The sequence below is a fragment of the Cygnus atratus genome, chromosome 3 (assembly GCF_013377495.2).
Source record: "Cygnus atratus isolate AKBS03 ecotype Queensland, Australia chromosome 3, CAtr_DNAZoo_HiC_assembly, whole genome shotgun sequence".
In the NCBI taxonomy this organism is placed as follows: domain Eukaryota; kingdom Metazoa; phylum Chordata; class Aves; order Anseriformes; family Anatidae; genus Cygnus; species Cygnus atratus.
The window spans coordinates 100616121-100631537 of NC_066364.1; the positions used below are offsets into that span (position 1 = coordinate 100616121).

General features: G+C 38.6%; 1 protein-coding gene across 5 annotated transcripts in view; it reads left to right on the plus strand.

Annotated features, from left to right (window-relative positions):
• Positions 1–15417, plus strand: part of ESRRG (estrogen related receptor gamma) — a 383447-nt gene that overhangs the window by 238546 nt on the left and 129484 nt on the right. The window lies entirely within an intron of this gene.

Below are 15417 nucleotides of genomic sequence, written 5' to 3' on the forward strand. Positions count from 1 at the left end.
TTCTCTTTTCTTTGGCACCCACAGCTTTGCTGCTGTGAATATTATAAATATCTCATAGGAGAGTATAGTCATGCTGCAAGACTTACGTATCTGTGTTTTTTGTTGGGGTGGCTCTTCTGGTAAAAGGGTGATTTACTTTTTTTTTTTTTTTTTTAAGCATGTGAATAAATATCTGCATGTGAATAAATGTCTATATTGATACAGGAGCAAGAAAAAAGGAAATTCTTCTATTAACTCCAGGTAAAGAGTAAGAAAGTTGGCGAACATTTTTTGGCTCTAGCAACTTTAGGGTCTAGTAACATAACCAGAGCTAGTCAGTCCTTCTTGCTTGTGTTTGTTCTTGTTGTTGGCAGTCCCCGAATGGAACGGAGAATGGAGGGAGCAGGGCAGAGGGAGAGAGGTTAAATTGCTTCAGCGACAGATTCTCTCCAGAAAGGCAGTGAGTTGCTTTAAGGATTAGTTTGGGAAAACTTGAACTGAAGCCACCTCTCTGCTGTCCATGTATGACATCTCTAATGTTGCCAGTCTCTTGTTTTTCATAAAAACAAAAATTTACTTTCTACAGTGAGTGGAGAGTGCTGGGGAATTAAAAAAAAAAAAAAAAAAGGGGGTGGGGGGAGGAACACGGGACTACAACAAAAACCCCACTTGGGTTTGATCAGCTGCAAAAATGGTTGGAATTTTGTTATTTATTATGAGATTCTTAAAACAATAGAGCTTTTTTTTTAAAATGTTTGGCAATTATATTATGACTGTTGCAAAACAGAAATATTGCAGAAATTACTATCGGTGATCTAAGGGGCAGTGTAGTTCCTTGGTTAAAGTCAGTGCCACCTCCTAAATGAAAAGGCTCTGTTCCTGATAGGAGTCTGTTACTGCAGCACTGTAGTTCTTCCAGTGAGAATCTTGCATGCCATCAGCTAGCCTTAAACATTTTCTTTTGAAAAACCTCACCATATGAGCTGGGAGTCCAGAAGGATGTGTGTGGTCCCTCTTCAGAAAAAATGCGCACAATCTGTTTCAGACGAGTTCCCCGAAAGATGGGTTAAATCAACTGATTGAGCTGATTTTCTCTCTTGAGGTGATATTTTATTTATATGATAAAATGCTTGGAAAGTGATTAATTTGTCAGGGGAACATCTTGTTACTGTAAATTTGCCGAATGTGTAATAAAATTGCCATAACACAGATGGGAAAATGAAGATCTTTTAAAATTAAATAACTGAGCAGTCTGCCTACATCTTCAGCACTTAAAATTAACTTAGTTAAATTTCTTTGTCATTTTTTACCCCTGGAAGAATGCAAGCTGGCAAAGATTTGTGGCGAATGTGTGGTGTGGGTATGTGTGTGTGGTGGGTGGAGGGGACAGGAATGGGCTGTGTATTTCTTTCCCTTTTCTTCTGCATCAGAAGGGACTGATACATTTATTCAGTTTTTGCCAGGGCTTCTTTTCTGTATGAACTTTTAGAAATTAAAACATTACAGCTTGAAATCTTCCTCCTAGTAATGGAGAAATTAAGAATAAGAGACATGTGGGAAAGTACCTCAGGACAATGATGTGCACCTGAAGTAGTGCTTCTGTCCTAGCTTGTTACAGGATAGCTCTCAAGTCTAGGTACTGTAATGTGCTTCTTAATCTTTACAGCAACATCTTGTTGTGTGGAATATACCTTAGACTATGCAGGGGTATACTTGAAAAGTCTGAGGAAGGAATACCTTACCTAACTCTGAGATGCAGCATGTAACAAGTGAGAATAGCATTAGTGAAGGAACAGTGCTTTTTATTCATCTCGTTTTCCTACTGCCTGTCCATCTGTCCACTGGAATGAGACACTTATCATGCCTCTGTGTTTTTTCCCTTTCAACTTAAGGAATTATGAAAAGAAAATTGATTTTTTTGGTGTCCCTTTATGACAGGTAGACTGGAGATTGTGGTCATTTGGATTAAAAACACATCTGTCACCACAACCTAACAGGTTATTATTGTCTTCTTTGAATGTATAAATTTCATCCCTACATGCTGGAAGTCTAAGAACGCCAACTTTTTATATAAATAATTATCCTAGTAGTGATGTACTGCATACTGTTGCCATATTTTTCCACTTCTCCAGCATTCTTGGCCTTATCACCCACAACATCAATCTTAGGCTCTCGTATTTAATAAAACCTGTAGGATAACAGTGCCGGTATAACGTACAGCCGGCCAATCACACATCATCATTTGCCTATCTTTTTTTGTTGTGCTGTGGCAGGCGTTTCAGCTGGTGTTCCATTTTAGATCCGAGTCTTTGGTTCGGCCATCCAGGGGAGATGAGCGTGGCCTCCTTTGTGCTGATCTCCACAAACACCCTTGGTTTATTAAGCTTCCCTTTATGGTTTAAAGTTTTGAGTGTACTGGTGGTATCCTGGTTGCTCATAAATTACCTTTTAGAGCTCAAGGCTATTAATTCTGTGAAGACATGGTAATATAAGATGGCTGCTGTCAGACCCGTTCACCTGCACAGAACCAGCTAAGGAGGGAAGCAGCTTTGGTATATGTTCAGGCAGGTGTTTAGGGAAGTGCAGGTGGTTGTTTATTCCAGAGCTTAGTCCTATCGTGACACAAAATATAAAGCCCAACATGGTAAAATTATTGTTTAATGCACTCGCATTAACTGAGCGGGGCTGATACTCAATTTGCTGGGCAGCCTGAACCTGCCCTGAAATGAGCGAGGCACAAGGCTTCTCAGGATCAAACGTGTGCGTTAGTTTAGTGGTGGAGTGCAGTGCTTTCTTCAGGTCAGTCTTTCTTGCATTGCTCACCCAAACACGGTAGGCTTAAGCAGAAGTTTTAGATTTACAAAGAATACATGTTTAATCCAGAGTTTACACTGCTGAAATAATGAAAGCTAATTTGTTGGAGAAAAAAAGCATTGTCTAATATGAAGTAATTAATGCTGGCCTGTTCAAGTAAAGCTTTTCTTGGACAAATCTCTTGGTGAATTCTTACCCAAGAGATGACCACAGGTTCAGCATGTACTAATTGCAGGTTATTGATATGATTGCTTTACAATTGCAAGTAGCAACACAGTTGTTCTTAATGCAGTAATTAGGCTGGTACACCTTTGTTACTTTAGATGATTTTTTCCTGATCATGCTGAATTTTCTCCTTTTTTTTCCTGCAACTCCCACCAAAACAGAAGGCAAAAGATATAAGAGTAGAAACTATATCAGGACTTTGTGAAAAGCTCATCCTGAAAACTTGCTGGAGTCATGCAAACATTTTGAAAGCGAAAGCCGTTACTGCTAGTTCCTTCTTGACCTTTGCTGCTTGTATCCAGAGGCAAATCTCTGACATGTAAACCCAGTGGCATAAATGGGTTTGAATTACACATAGTAATATGTGAAGAACACGGAAGTGTGAAAAGCCAAAGGTTTATTTATTTATTTGTAAAAATCTGTAATCACACATTACAGTCCCATACAGGCTAGAAGGGACTTTAAGCTGCATAGATTTTTGCTTCTACAAAGTCTCTGATTTATCTCTGCATACGATGACTGGTCATCAGTAGCATACCCAAGTATTTGTTTTACCTATTTTTAATTTCCAGTGCCTCTAGAATCAAGATAGATCAACAAAGAAACAGTTGAAAGAAAGAGATTCATTTTTCTTGAAGTTTTCATTGGCAGATGTTAAGGGACATAGAAAATAGCGTAGAGACAGAAATGTGCATTAACAGGTAGGGCTCATATCACACAAATGGTTTAACATAAAAGGGATATAGGCTGCTATGCCCTCTGAGCCCTTCGATGTCAGTATGGTTTTTCTTGGGTGGAGGAGATTATGGTATACCACCTGTATCTCATGTATCAGAGTATCAGGACCTTAGACCCTCTGAATTCATGGTCTGGGCTGGGGAATAACACCATTAGCTAGTATAAATTTTCAGAGCTTCAGAGTCACCAGCTTTATTCCCCTGTACCCGAGCTTTTGACCCCACAGTGAATGGCAGATGTGCTGTACTTGGAACAAATTTGATTTTGTTTGTTACCTACTTTTCCCATTAAAATAACAAACCCAACACCATTTATAAAATTACCCAGATGACTTAAGCAATTTGTGAATCGAACAGTAATGCTGGAGGAGGAGACTTGCTCAGAATTCATGGTCAGCTTTGTAACTGACATCTCTGTTCATGGATGTTTGACAGCAGTTACAAATTTATAATCCTTTCTTTTGCCAAGACATTTTTTGCATGTTACTCCTTCATCTAATGTGATGGTACCTCTTTTTGCACATTGTGGAATATTCTTATTCTATCAAAATATTTTTGTTCCTTTTTTTGTCTGCCTCTTCTATTTCAAATCCTTAAAAATAATAAAAAAAGCATACAAACTTTGGGCTATTTACAGCTACACACTGCTCACACATTACTCTGTGCTGGCTAAAGATGTTCTTGCCATAGGCTTTATTTTTGGGAAGACTACACACAATTCAGGGTTACTTTAACAGAAAAATAAACATTTTAATGTAGGTGTAAGAAGACATTTAGTTTAGGCATATTGAGCCTTAAAGTAAGTTTCCCTTATCTACTTAAAAATAACAAAGGTCTCATTTCTGGAAGTTCAAGGCAAATTCCTTTATTAGAAGTAAAAGTTCAGACTTCCAAGGTGTGTTTCCATCAAAGCCATGGGGGAAAAAGATAAAATGGAGCAATAATGCAAAATGGATTGGATTGGGATTCCCCAGAAGCTTTATTCTGTTCCATGCCACGTTGTTGGCCTGCAGAGCAGCACTTAGCTGCTCTTTCCTTTTCTGTATCTCATTTTATCCCTGCGTAAGAGGGAGATAATGGTACACTGGAATCCCTGGAAATGCAGTTTAAGGTCTGTGTTAAAATCAAAAAAGTTGGATATCAATATTGTGCTAGCACAATATTAATAGTAGCAGTATTTGTCTAGGTCCCCTTTTTTCTTTTTATGGTGTTTTCAAAAGGACCTGTTCAGAGCACTCAGCATTAACCGACAAGCAAGCTGGGTCACAGCTAGTGCCAGCAGACCCCCATGTGCCTTTGTCCACGGCAAGGGCGTGCTCCTCTACTCTCTTCCCAAGCAAGGTCCTACAAAATCTTTGGGGGGTCTTTGTTGTCATAACACAGCTATGAGTAAAGTAATGCTGTGGCCCTTGGTGAAATATTGGCTTTCCTGAGATTGTTTTAAAGCACTTTGAATTTTTCTCCCTAACTTTGTGGTGTCTTATGGACATCTGCATCTCATAATTTGAAGTATTTTCACCCTGCAGAATCTAAACATTTCACTCCTAGTTTCCTTAGCAAAAATACAGTTTCAAGCTTTCGATATGAGACCGTGACAAAGTGATTTTATACCCAGTACTGAAAGTGACTAAACTTGACAACAATTGTATTTTATGACAACCTCTGCTTTCATGTCCACAGCCTACTTTCCTGTCATCAGATGTGGTTTTTTTTCCCTTTTTCTCCCCTTCTTCTTGTCTCCCATCCCCCCGTGACTTTTCTCAAACAGGAGCAATTCTGTATCTTTGCACAGACTGGACACAAATCCTTTTACCAGGAGTGCATTTTAATGGACAACATGCTTCACTTAAGTCACCAGAACCTTAACTGTATAATATTCAGTTTTTTTTACCAACCCAGAACCAAAGCTTTTCATTGAGAACGATGTCCATAAGAGTAGTGGAAGAATTAGTATTACGGAACTAAACCAGATTAGGAGGGAATGTGAATTAGATTTGGTAACAGATGGTGCTGTGGAAATTAAAGGTGCTTTGCGAATGGAAGCGACAGCAGCTTGCCTCTTTTCCTCTCCTGTCTCTCTCTTTCATGCGCTTGATAGACGGGTATAAATCACAACAATCCTGTCTTGACAGCCAATTTCGAGAATTTGATCTGGTTAAAGACATGGCTTTCCTGCTCCACTCACTGAAACAGGCTACTATTTTATTTTTATACAGCACCTTGTCATATTTAGGAAAGTGGAATCACCTGCCTCCCTTTAATGAAATTTTCTTTAATTACAGTTTTAGCTCTTTAGTGTTAATTACTTTTCCATTCAGCCTGAGTTCTCAGCCTGTCTCATAGGAACGTATTCCCCCCCCACGTCCCTACACTATTCACGCATATGCTTTCATTTTTCTAAAGATGCTTTTCGTTGTTGGAAGTTGTTGTCAGATCCATTATAATTAGATCCTAATTATCAAAATCATCATTATTATGTAGGAAGAGGGAGCATTATAAACAACTCTTAAAGTTATAGGATCTTGTCTGACAGAGGAGAAACCTTTCAGGATATGCGTGAGTAATAAACAAGCAAACCAAAAAGCTTCTAAACACTCTGTTGGGGAGCGTGCAGAGATCAGAAGAGCGCATGCTCTCCTCGGAAGGAAGATGCACCTCGGTTCTCTCGCCACACCTGGTCCTCCAGGCTCTGATCTTTTCTGGAAAATGTGGGCTTAGGATAAAATTGCCCTGCTTCAGTTTGCTTACGCAAATATCTAGCTTTGTACCTCTCTTTCGGATGTCCACATGTAAAAATCACTTCACTGGTGTGAGTCAGGCCCAGGTTCTAGTTGCCTTAATACAATTACTTTTTTGTGTTCAAGGCAGCGAGTATGAGGGAAGAGACTGCTCTGATGTATGGTGATGGGGAGATTCTCCTGCTGTACACTAAATCTTCAGAGTGAAAGAGAAATAATAGACTGTATTAAAAAAAATAAATAATCTCTCAAAGCAAGAGAAGATCCTTAGAGCTGGCAACTAACAGTTGGTAGAAATAAAGCTTCCTACTGGCAGTCAAATCAAATGTAGTAACAACTCAACGACTCCCTGCTGCTAGCTGACAGCATGGTGTAACACACTGGGACAAACATTCACTTAAACACTGATTGCAGGAAAACGTCATTTTCCACCTCACCAAGTAGCTTTTTGGTCGCCTGCGTGTGAGGGATTTGAGGCTGGTGGCGTGTGGCTGGGCCGCAGAGGGGCCGGGGGTGGAGAAGGATCGCGGGCTTCCGAACTTTTAGTCCTCAGGCTTCTAAGGCGCTAGCTCCTTGATACTATTTCTGGTATGTTCTTGCTAATCTCTTCTCCAATTTAACAGAGCTTGGCTAGCGAATTGTAATTCTTCTGTTACAAATCCATGGAAGATCACTGAGGGAACTGGTAGGGGGACAGGTGCGTGGTGTGCACACCTACGCGCTGCCTTTCAGAGATAGAAGGAAATTGCTGATAGAAATTGTGAAAAATCTAATGATACAAACTTTGACTCTCTTGAGACTGAAGGCATTTTTGTTGTCTTTTTTTCCTTTTGGGAAGTGATGAATGACAGCTATGTGTCTCTGATCTGTAGTACTGGCTTTCTGACTGGTCCAAGTAACTGCTTTTGATGCTGTAATCATTTCAAAATAATCCCTCTTTAGAAAGCCTGTTATGTTCTTGAATAAATCTTTGTTTTTGTAGTTTCTTATTTTTCTCCCTTGAAGTAGCTGAATGTAGCATTTGATTTTCTTTTGCTACTTCAGCTGACTTCTCTTAATAAAAAACGAATCCCCACAATTAATAATCAGATGACTCTGTGACACTTCTCCATGTCCTCTGGGGGCTGGAGACATCAGGTGGACTCCACCTGATACCACGGGAGTATATCCTCAATAAAATGATGCTCCATCACTGAAAAACACCTGGCTTCTTAACCAGAGTTTTTGCTTTCTTTCAAGATGTGATGTGAATTAAAAGTGTTAGTCTGTAGTTTGAAAATAGAGTAATATAATCTTACTCTTCCTGATCAATATACTAATTTTCATATGATGAGGGTTGGCTGTCATTCTCATAGTCACATCACAGCCTTTCTGTTAAAACTGGGCATGCTAGTGGAGTTTGTACAGCTCTCCAGACTCTGAAGAGCCGACTCGCAGCAACAAAAATATGGAGCATTAGGCTAGAAGCCAGTAAACAAGAGAAGGTAAGTCTGAAATCATGTATTCTAATGATACAGTTGTAACTGCGGACAACAGCCCTGTTCACACTGTAAAAAAAATTAGAAACAGGAGAAAAGAGAAACCTAAAATCAAGTAGGAATAGGAAGTATATACTGAGGTTTAAGTTGTATATATAGAGCCATAATATATATACAAAATACCACAATCATAATATTGATACGTGTTTATATATATATACATGCACAATATACAAGATCATACATTCCTTTTACGTAGAACTTTCAGGCATTCCAGAATGATTTTCATTTAAAGTGCTGTCTACTTGTGTGGCCTTCTATTGAATATTTGCATTTTTTTTTTAATTTTTTTTTTTGTGTATGTGTTTGAAAACTGATTCATCAAAGCATATAAAGAAACTGTCTACTTGAAACATGGTATCTGTAGAATTAGGTAGGTCTTCAGGTCTTTCCTTCAGGAAACTCTGCAGTGGTGGTCTGTTAGTAGTAGTGCGTAATACAGCTAATAGGATATTTGTTGCTTACACGTGCAAACGTCAAAGTCAGATTTGTGATTTTCACATCAGCTTTGTGTTTTGCTTTTTAGTTGTAGTTTTTGTTGCTGTTGTTGTTTAGAAGTGCTGCAGTGCCGTATATTGGATGCACTGGACAAGTGTATTACTGAGAGCTGGCACCACACCGTGTCTGGTGTTTTGGCTCAAAGGTGAAGGTCGTTCCTTAATAATTCTTCCCTGTTTACTTTTTGTTCCCCCCAAAAGTACCTGATGAAAAGAACAATCTCTCCGTAGTATGAAGAGATTTAAATTCTCTTGGCTATAAGTGCTTCAGCTTTTAAATTGAGAAGAGTTATGTTCCGGTCTGTCAAGCCATAGGATCTGTGTAATGCAGAGCCTGTGCATGTCCAAGGATGCATTTAATTAAACCAGCATTAGTGCATCTATACAGACTTATTAAAACACTTAGTTTGTCTCAATAATATTGATTAAATAGCAGTAGTTTGTTTAATCTAAGTGTATTTTTGCTATTACTGCATTACTTCCAAGTAATCAGGGTAATAGTCATCATCAGTGAAATATCACGTTAGTTATGAAGTAATGCCATAAGAATTGATTTAGGCTTGGCAGGGAGGGAAGGCTTTCTGTCATGTAGTGCCAAGGTCTGATTTGGATTATTAGAATGAGAGTTTTAAACATAATTTCTGTTCATATAAACAGTATGTGTTTTATAGGCTTATAGGTTATTCCATACTCTGAGTATCCAGTATATCAAGGAACACCTCAGACAGTTAATTATGCAAAACATCATGTAAGTAATTACGCAGTATTATTATGCATTTAACAGTTTTATTGATTTGCCAGTTGCTCACTTACAGTATTTAGAGCTATAAACAAGAGATGCTCACCCTCAGTTGAAATAGGTCCAAGGAAATGAGCTCAAGATAAATGACACTAGTATGCATTGTTGCATCAGATGTAATCCTTAAATGTAGAAGCTGTCAACAGTGATAATTTGCAACACATTGGGGTATCTCAGGATCATTTCCTTCTTGTTAACAAAGTTTATCAACCAGGAAGCAGAGGGAATCAACTTGAAATAGAAAGGGAAGGAATAATGAATATTTATACAGGGTGGAGGAATGTTTTAAAATATTTCCTCCTCATTTCAGAGGGTCTGCAGGTGTTGAAAGTCAGTCACTTGAAAATCTTGATTTTTGAAAAATGGCATAGGAAACAAACTAAGTGCAGCCTCTCGGATTAGGTACAAATGCGAGGACTCGGATAATGGCTTGATTTGTTACACTATAAATGAACGTGTAGCAGTGTAGCCTTCCGCTGCCTTGTGTGTAGGAAATGCTTTAGCAGAGCTTAGTGGGTTGCCTGCAGACCAATATAACTGTTGGGGAAGCCGGATCCTCTGTCACCAGTCATCAGCTAACTCAGGCCACTGCTGGTAGCAATATGATGGCTTCAAGCATTGCTTCTTCTGTTCCGGCTGCTAGTGGCTATGACAGCTGCTCTGGAAAAAGTCATAGGGTTGCTTTGCTTTCCCTTGCCAAGGTGAAGTGGTAGAGGTTTCAAGAAAACATGAGCAAAAGAAGAAATTACAGAAAATAATGAAAGGTTCAACATTAAAAAAATAAATATATAGAAAACTACAGTCGTTCTGTTTTGCACAGAATACTACATGGTTATACATATGTGTTTATTAACAAAGACCTAATACGTAATGACAGTTTTGTTTGTGCATGTACAGAACAAGATTAGCAATACTTTGCAATTAATGATCTCATCCACTAGGTTAACCAAGCAGACCTTGCAATAATATTTCTTATTAAAAGAAGAAATCCTTTCTTTTCCTTCCCCCAACTAAGCCAGTGCACCTTAATGCAATGATGATATGTTAGACCCAGCAGTTGTCAAAGCATCGTATTACTGTGATGCCATAATGACACCCTGTCTCTGTAAAGTAGTCATGTTTTCTCAAATCACACGTTGCACCGTTGATTTCTGACATGACACTTCATTCAGTCACTTTCCTTTTCTTCTGCATCTCCATTCTCTGACAATAGCAGCTGGTGCCCATTTTCCTACTAAGTGATTCACATTTTGTCACTTTACTAGAGTGCAATTAGCTGAAGCAGAAAAAAATGCTCAATGTAAAGCAGCTCAGCTGAGATTGTTACTCAGCTCTTCAACAGGACATGGTGAAAGTCTTGAGGTGTCGTGGGCATCAGTGCAAGAAACAATGCTTTCGTTTCTTTCCATGCTAATATCCTTTCTTCTTACATTCAGAGACACAGGTATGGGGAATCACTGGAACGTGTCTCACTGCTCTCTATTGATTTTTGGTGCAGACCTGTGAAATGATACGAAAATAAACGCTGTATTTGAGAGGAAATGTAGTCTTCATGGTCAAAGCAAAGAGCTGGGTTCTATTCCCGATTCTGCTGTAGGCTTCCCATGTAATCTAGCCCAAGACTTTCTTTTATGCATTGGTTCTCATAGTTAAAGGATGAGGATAACAAGTTAAGACGTTTTTGGTCTACACGCATGTGAGTTAGGAATGTGTTGGAGGAAAATCAGATGGATGGCACTGTTAATGTACAAAGTAGCTATGTGTGCATAATAACACCTGCCTTGCTGATGCTCCCACGTAGAAGCTGTCACTAAAAACGTCAACTGATAACAACCTATTCTGGCACTTATGGAAATAGAGCAATTCTCTTTTCAGGAAAAGAATTGAAAACTTTGTGTGCAGGTAAAAGGGGGCTTTTGTGTTGGTCTGTAATAAAGGTGTTCACTCTAATTATTCTGACTAATTACTACTCTCACTGAAGCCACCAGCGCAGCTCTGAAATAGCGAATGATGCTGTAAGCAGAGCTTTTCATCGTTGAAAAGCAAACATGAGATGTGCTCACAGATTATGAAATATTGGCTTGTTTTTCTGACCTCCTTTAGGTATTAATAACAAGGGAGGTGAGAGAAAAATAATTTTCTGAACCAATTGTATGCATGAATTGAATGTAAAAACCTTCTCACGGCTTGAATAGGAAGGCTTTCTTTTTTAAGGCCATATGCTGTAATCAGATGTGGTTAATTTTTGCACTCTATTTGTATATTGATACTGATTTAGCCAGTGTCAGCGCTGTCAATATCATTAGCAGTGTGGCAGGTAGATGGAAGTACGAATGTGATTGCATTAATAAATTCTTAATATATTCAACCTTTCATAAGCACATAGCATACAATTTATTCCGTATTGTTTAAGACCATTTTAAAGCAGGAGTTGTATTTTGAAGCGCTCTGTCATTGTACCTTTCTGCCAGCAGTGACTGGTTTGGGGTCATAGTTGTAAGAAGTTGTGAGGCAAATTTACTACAGATATGAAGGGTTGTGCTATATATTACCTATTACTAGCAACTTGCAGCACCCTGTGTAGTTTCTTCTGTGTTTGGGCATGGAAATGCTTCTAGAGCCAGTTAGCTACTTTCCCTGTAGTTACTGAAAGGAAAGGTTACCCGAGAGCTCCAAGTTGTTAGCAAATTTACCTGAGAGTAACCCACCACAAATGGTGGTGCCTTTTATTTGGCTTAAAATATAGTAAAGAAAAAAAAAACAACCCCACCAAGGCTTTAAAATAAATACTGTACGTTTTTATATGACACATGTTATTTCTATTCATAAACCTTAACTAAATTTAGATTTTTATTAATCCAATGTGACCTAAAAATTTTGCATTAACAGCACAATGTGGAATTGGGCTTATTCTCTTTGAATGCAGATAAAGCCATCATTTTGAAAATAGCTCTTTCTGACAAAAAGGTGTTCTTTTGAAATAAAGTCTTATTCACTACATTCCTCTTAGAGTTAATGTGAATTTTAGTGCCTCTAATTTTAGATTGAAGTGAGGTCTAGAATAAAACCCACTGGCTGACAATTGAATTTATAGATAGTTGTGAATATTTCAGGCTTGAATAATAGAGCTGTAGAATTTCAGACACAGAGAGGAAGAGAGAATTAAGCTCCAACTGTAGTTTTAGACTATAATGCAATGGTGTCTAGGAATTCTTCAGTGGAACGAGCTAAGTAGTAATTAGTAGGGAACTGAGGGAGGGATTTTACAGAGATCTAGCTTAGGCATTATTCCAAATGTTCAGCATGATAATTTGCTGGTGGTCCCACCTGCCATCCGTGTAAGATGGCTCCTGAATTCCTTCCTTCAGATGCAGCCCAGTGGCAAAGGAATGGTAGCGGTAGGTGCCTGGTGCCCACCCACAGCTTGTACACAGCCCTCATCCTGGTTCCCCTTCTTTGCGGAGGGATGGGGGGGGGTGTTGAAAAGTTTCTGTTCTCAGAACCAGGGGCCGTTGTTTCCTTTTTTCCATGGAATGGTTAATGTTTTAACTGAATTTGTGCTTTGCCAGTATGTACCAGTCCGGTTTGTGCTGTTTAAGCTGTGGCCAAAAGCAGCTGTATCTCGGTTAGCACTAGAAACTGCAGCTTCGGAAGCATCAGCAAACTGGCTTCAGCCTAAGCAATGCTGCTGATCAGATTTTCATGCATGCAAAACTGCAGTTGTGTTTTGGTTCTGACCGCTTGGAGTGGGAGATAGACGCTATAGCACTGGCTAAAACAACATGCATTTCGACAACTAATTAATTGCAAATGACTTTTCTGGGAAGGGAAGGGTGACATTAGAGCTCATTATCGCACGAGCGAGAAAAAAGTCAGCAGTGGGAGGTTTAAAGAGACAAGAATGTGCCATCAAGCTGGGTACGATAGATGGTAGGTAATAGACCCCTATTGCTTTACTTTGAGACTTAATCTATGGAGTCTAAAAAGAATGGAGACAAAAAGAAGACCAGGTATCTGTTTATTCAATAAAAGGATCTCAGTGTTAGTGTGTAGAAAAATAATATAAAAAATAAGTAGGTGGAATGTGAAAGTTGATCGATACTTTTAATCATGGCTGTATAAAATTCAGTGTCAAAAAAAGAGGAGAGAGACAGTGCGACACCATGTTTTAGTACCCTAATAACTTCTAACTCTAGTCTAAGATCATAATGTATGTGAGAGCGGTCCAGTAATTATAAGGTAATAAGTGCAGTGGTGGTGTAAGTGCTCTAAATTAAAAGGAATTCGCAGAGCTGCTGTAAGTCAGTGCCGACCCGCTTTCTTTCAAATGTTGACTTGAGAAAAGTGCTTAGCCCAGAGTGCAAGTAGAGAGACAAGAGAGAGCTATCTATTAATTACAGCACTCATTAACAGTGATGGCTACAAGGCAGCAGATGCAGAAGAAAAGGCACATGCTACTGCAGGCTGGCAAGGGGATTTCCCCCCCTCCAGTTCTTGAGGAACGGACAACACAAGCAGGTGGTCCAGTGTAATAAGATATTTTCACAGCTTTAACCTTCCCATTTCCTTGGTTTATTTGCTGACACCAGATAGCATGCTCCTTCCACCTTCTCAAATAAGTACTGATTTTAAGTTTGGAGGGTAGGATTTCTGTACACCAATCTGGCCCTTTCCCAAATTTACACGTAATTATTTTCAACAGTATTTGACAGTAAAATCTGCAACAATTGGAAGGTCCTAAATTAGACCAAGGGGCACTGATTTTAGGGTAAATTTTATCCTAAGCAGATACTTGAAATGAAAGGTCAGGCTTTGATCTTGGTTACTCTCATTGGAAAAGAAGCCAACTCTCTGTATTTATGACTGTTTTCCATTGGTGAATTTGGTTCCAGAGCTTGAAGTAGAAATTTTTAGATTGATAGATACTTTTATATAAATGTGTGTGTGTATATATATTATTTAACATGTTAAAAGGTGAATAAGTGACAAGATCTTAAAACTGACTTGAGAAAGTTACTTTAAGTCAGATTGTCTTGACTCATGTGCTTGCTTTGAAAACATTCGTCTATAGCTCCAGGTGGTGGCCTTATGGAGTTGCATTTCTGCCGAAAATATTTCTAGAGAGATGCTCATAACTGTCATTTATACTTTGCCAGTTTCAGAGGGTACTGTCAGGAAAATGCTAGGTAGGCCATTTGGAACTGTGGTCTCATAATCACAGCAGTAGAAAACGAAGATAGCATTGTATTCAGAGCTTTCTGATTACTATTTTTGTTCTTTATTTGTACTAAAATGTATTTATAAGTAATATTGAACTTGGGGACAGAATAGACAAGGAAGGTTTTTTTCCTCCTCTAGAAAGCACTAGATCAAATGTTTTATTATTTTGTTTCAGATACTTAATTCTGAAAAGGTGAGAACTGAGAAGTAAGACAGAATCTCACCTTCTGAAAGACAAAAGTTATATCTAAAATTCCTTCCAATACATTTTTTTAATCCAAGAGTGGAACACGTGAAATGTCAGATCCTATAGAGCTGCAGATATATGGGGTACTGGCATAGTTATTGCTGGTTAGTCTGAGGATAATGGCTAGAAAGTAATTGCAGCCAGAGCTGATGAATCATTTCACTTAGATTTTGTGAAAATGGAGTCCAGCCTTAATTATTTGTTAGAGTCCCCAGTTAATATGCTGCTCGGTTACTAAATAGCTGTGTATATAATAAAGCAATATTAATAAAGACAAAAAAAGCTTGTGGAAGACTTGCTCTTCAATATCAGTTGAATAGATGATGGATACGTGTTTTATTGAAGTGTGTTGACAAATATTAAATACAGCCAAGAACATTTATGTGATCAAACTTGGAAATACTTGTTCCTGATAATGATAGAATTTGGGGGGGGGGGGGATGAAGGCACTAATGGAAAAAGGAAGAAATGTAATAGTCTGATAATCTAATAGTATAGTTGAAGTTTGTGACTCATGGATGACAAGTTCAGAATTTAGATCTGATTTGAAGTTGACACATAGACTAGAGGGCAGGTGGAGGGGACAACAGACGGATTTGGTCTCTCTAAAGTTTTTGTTTACT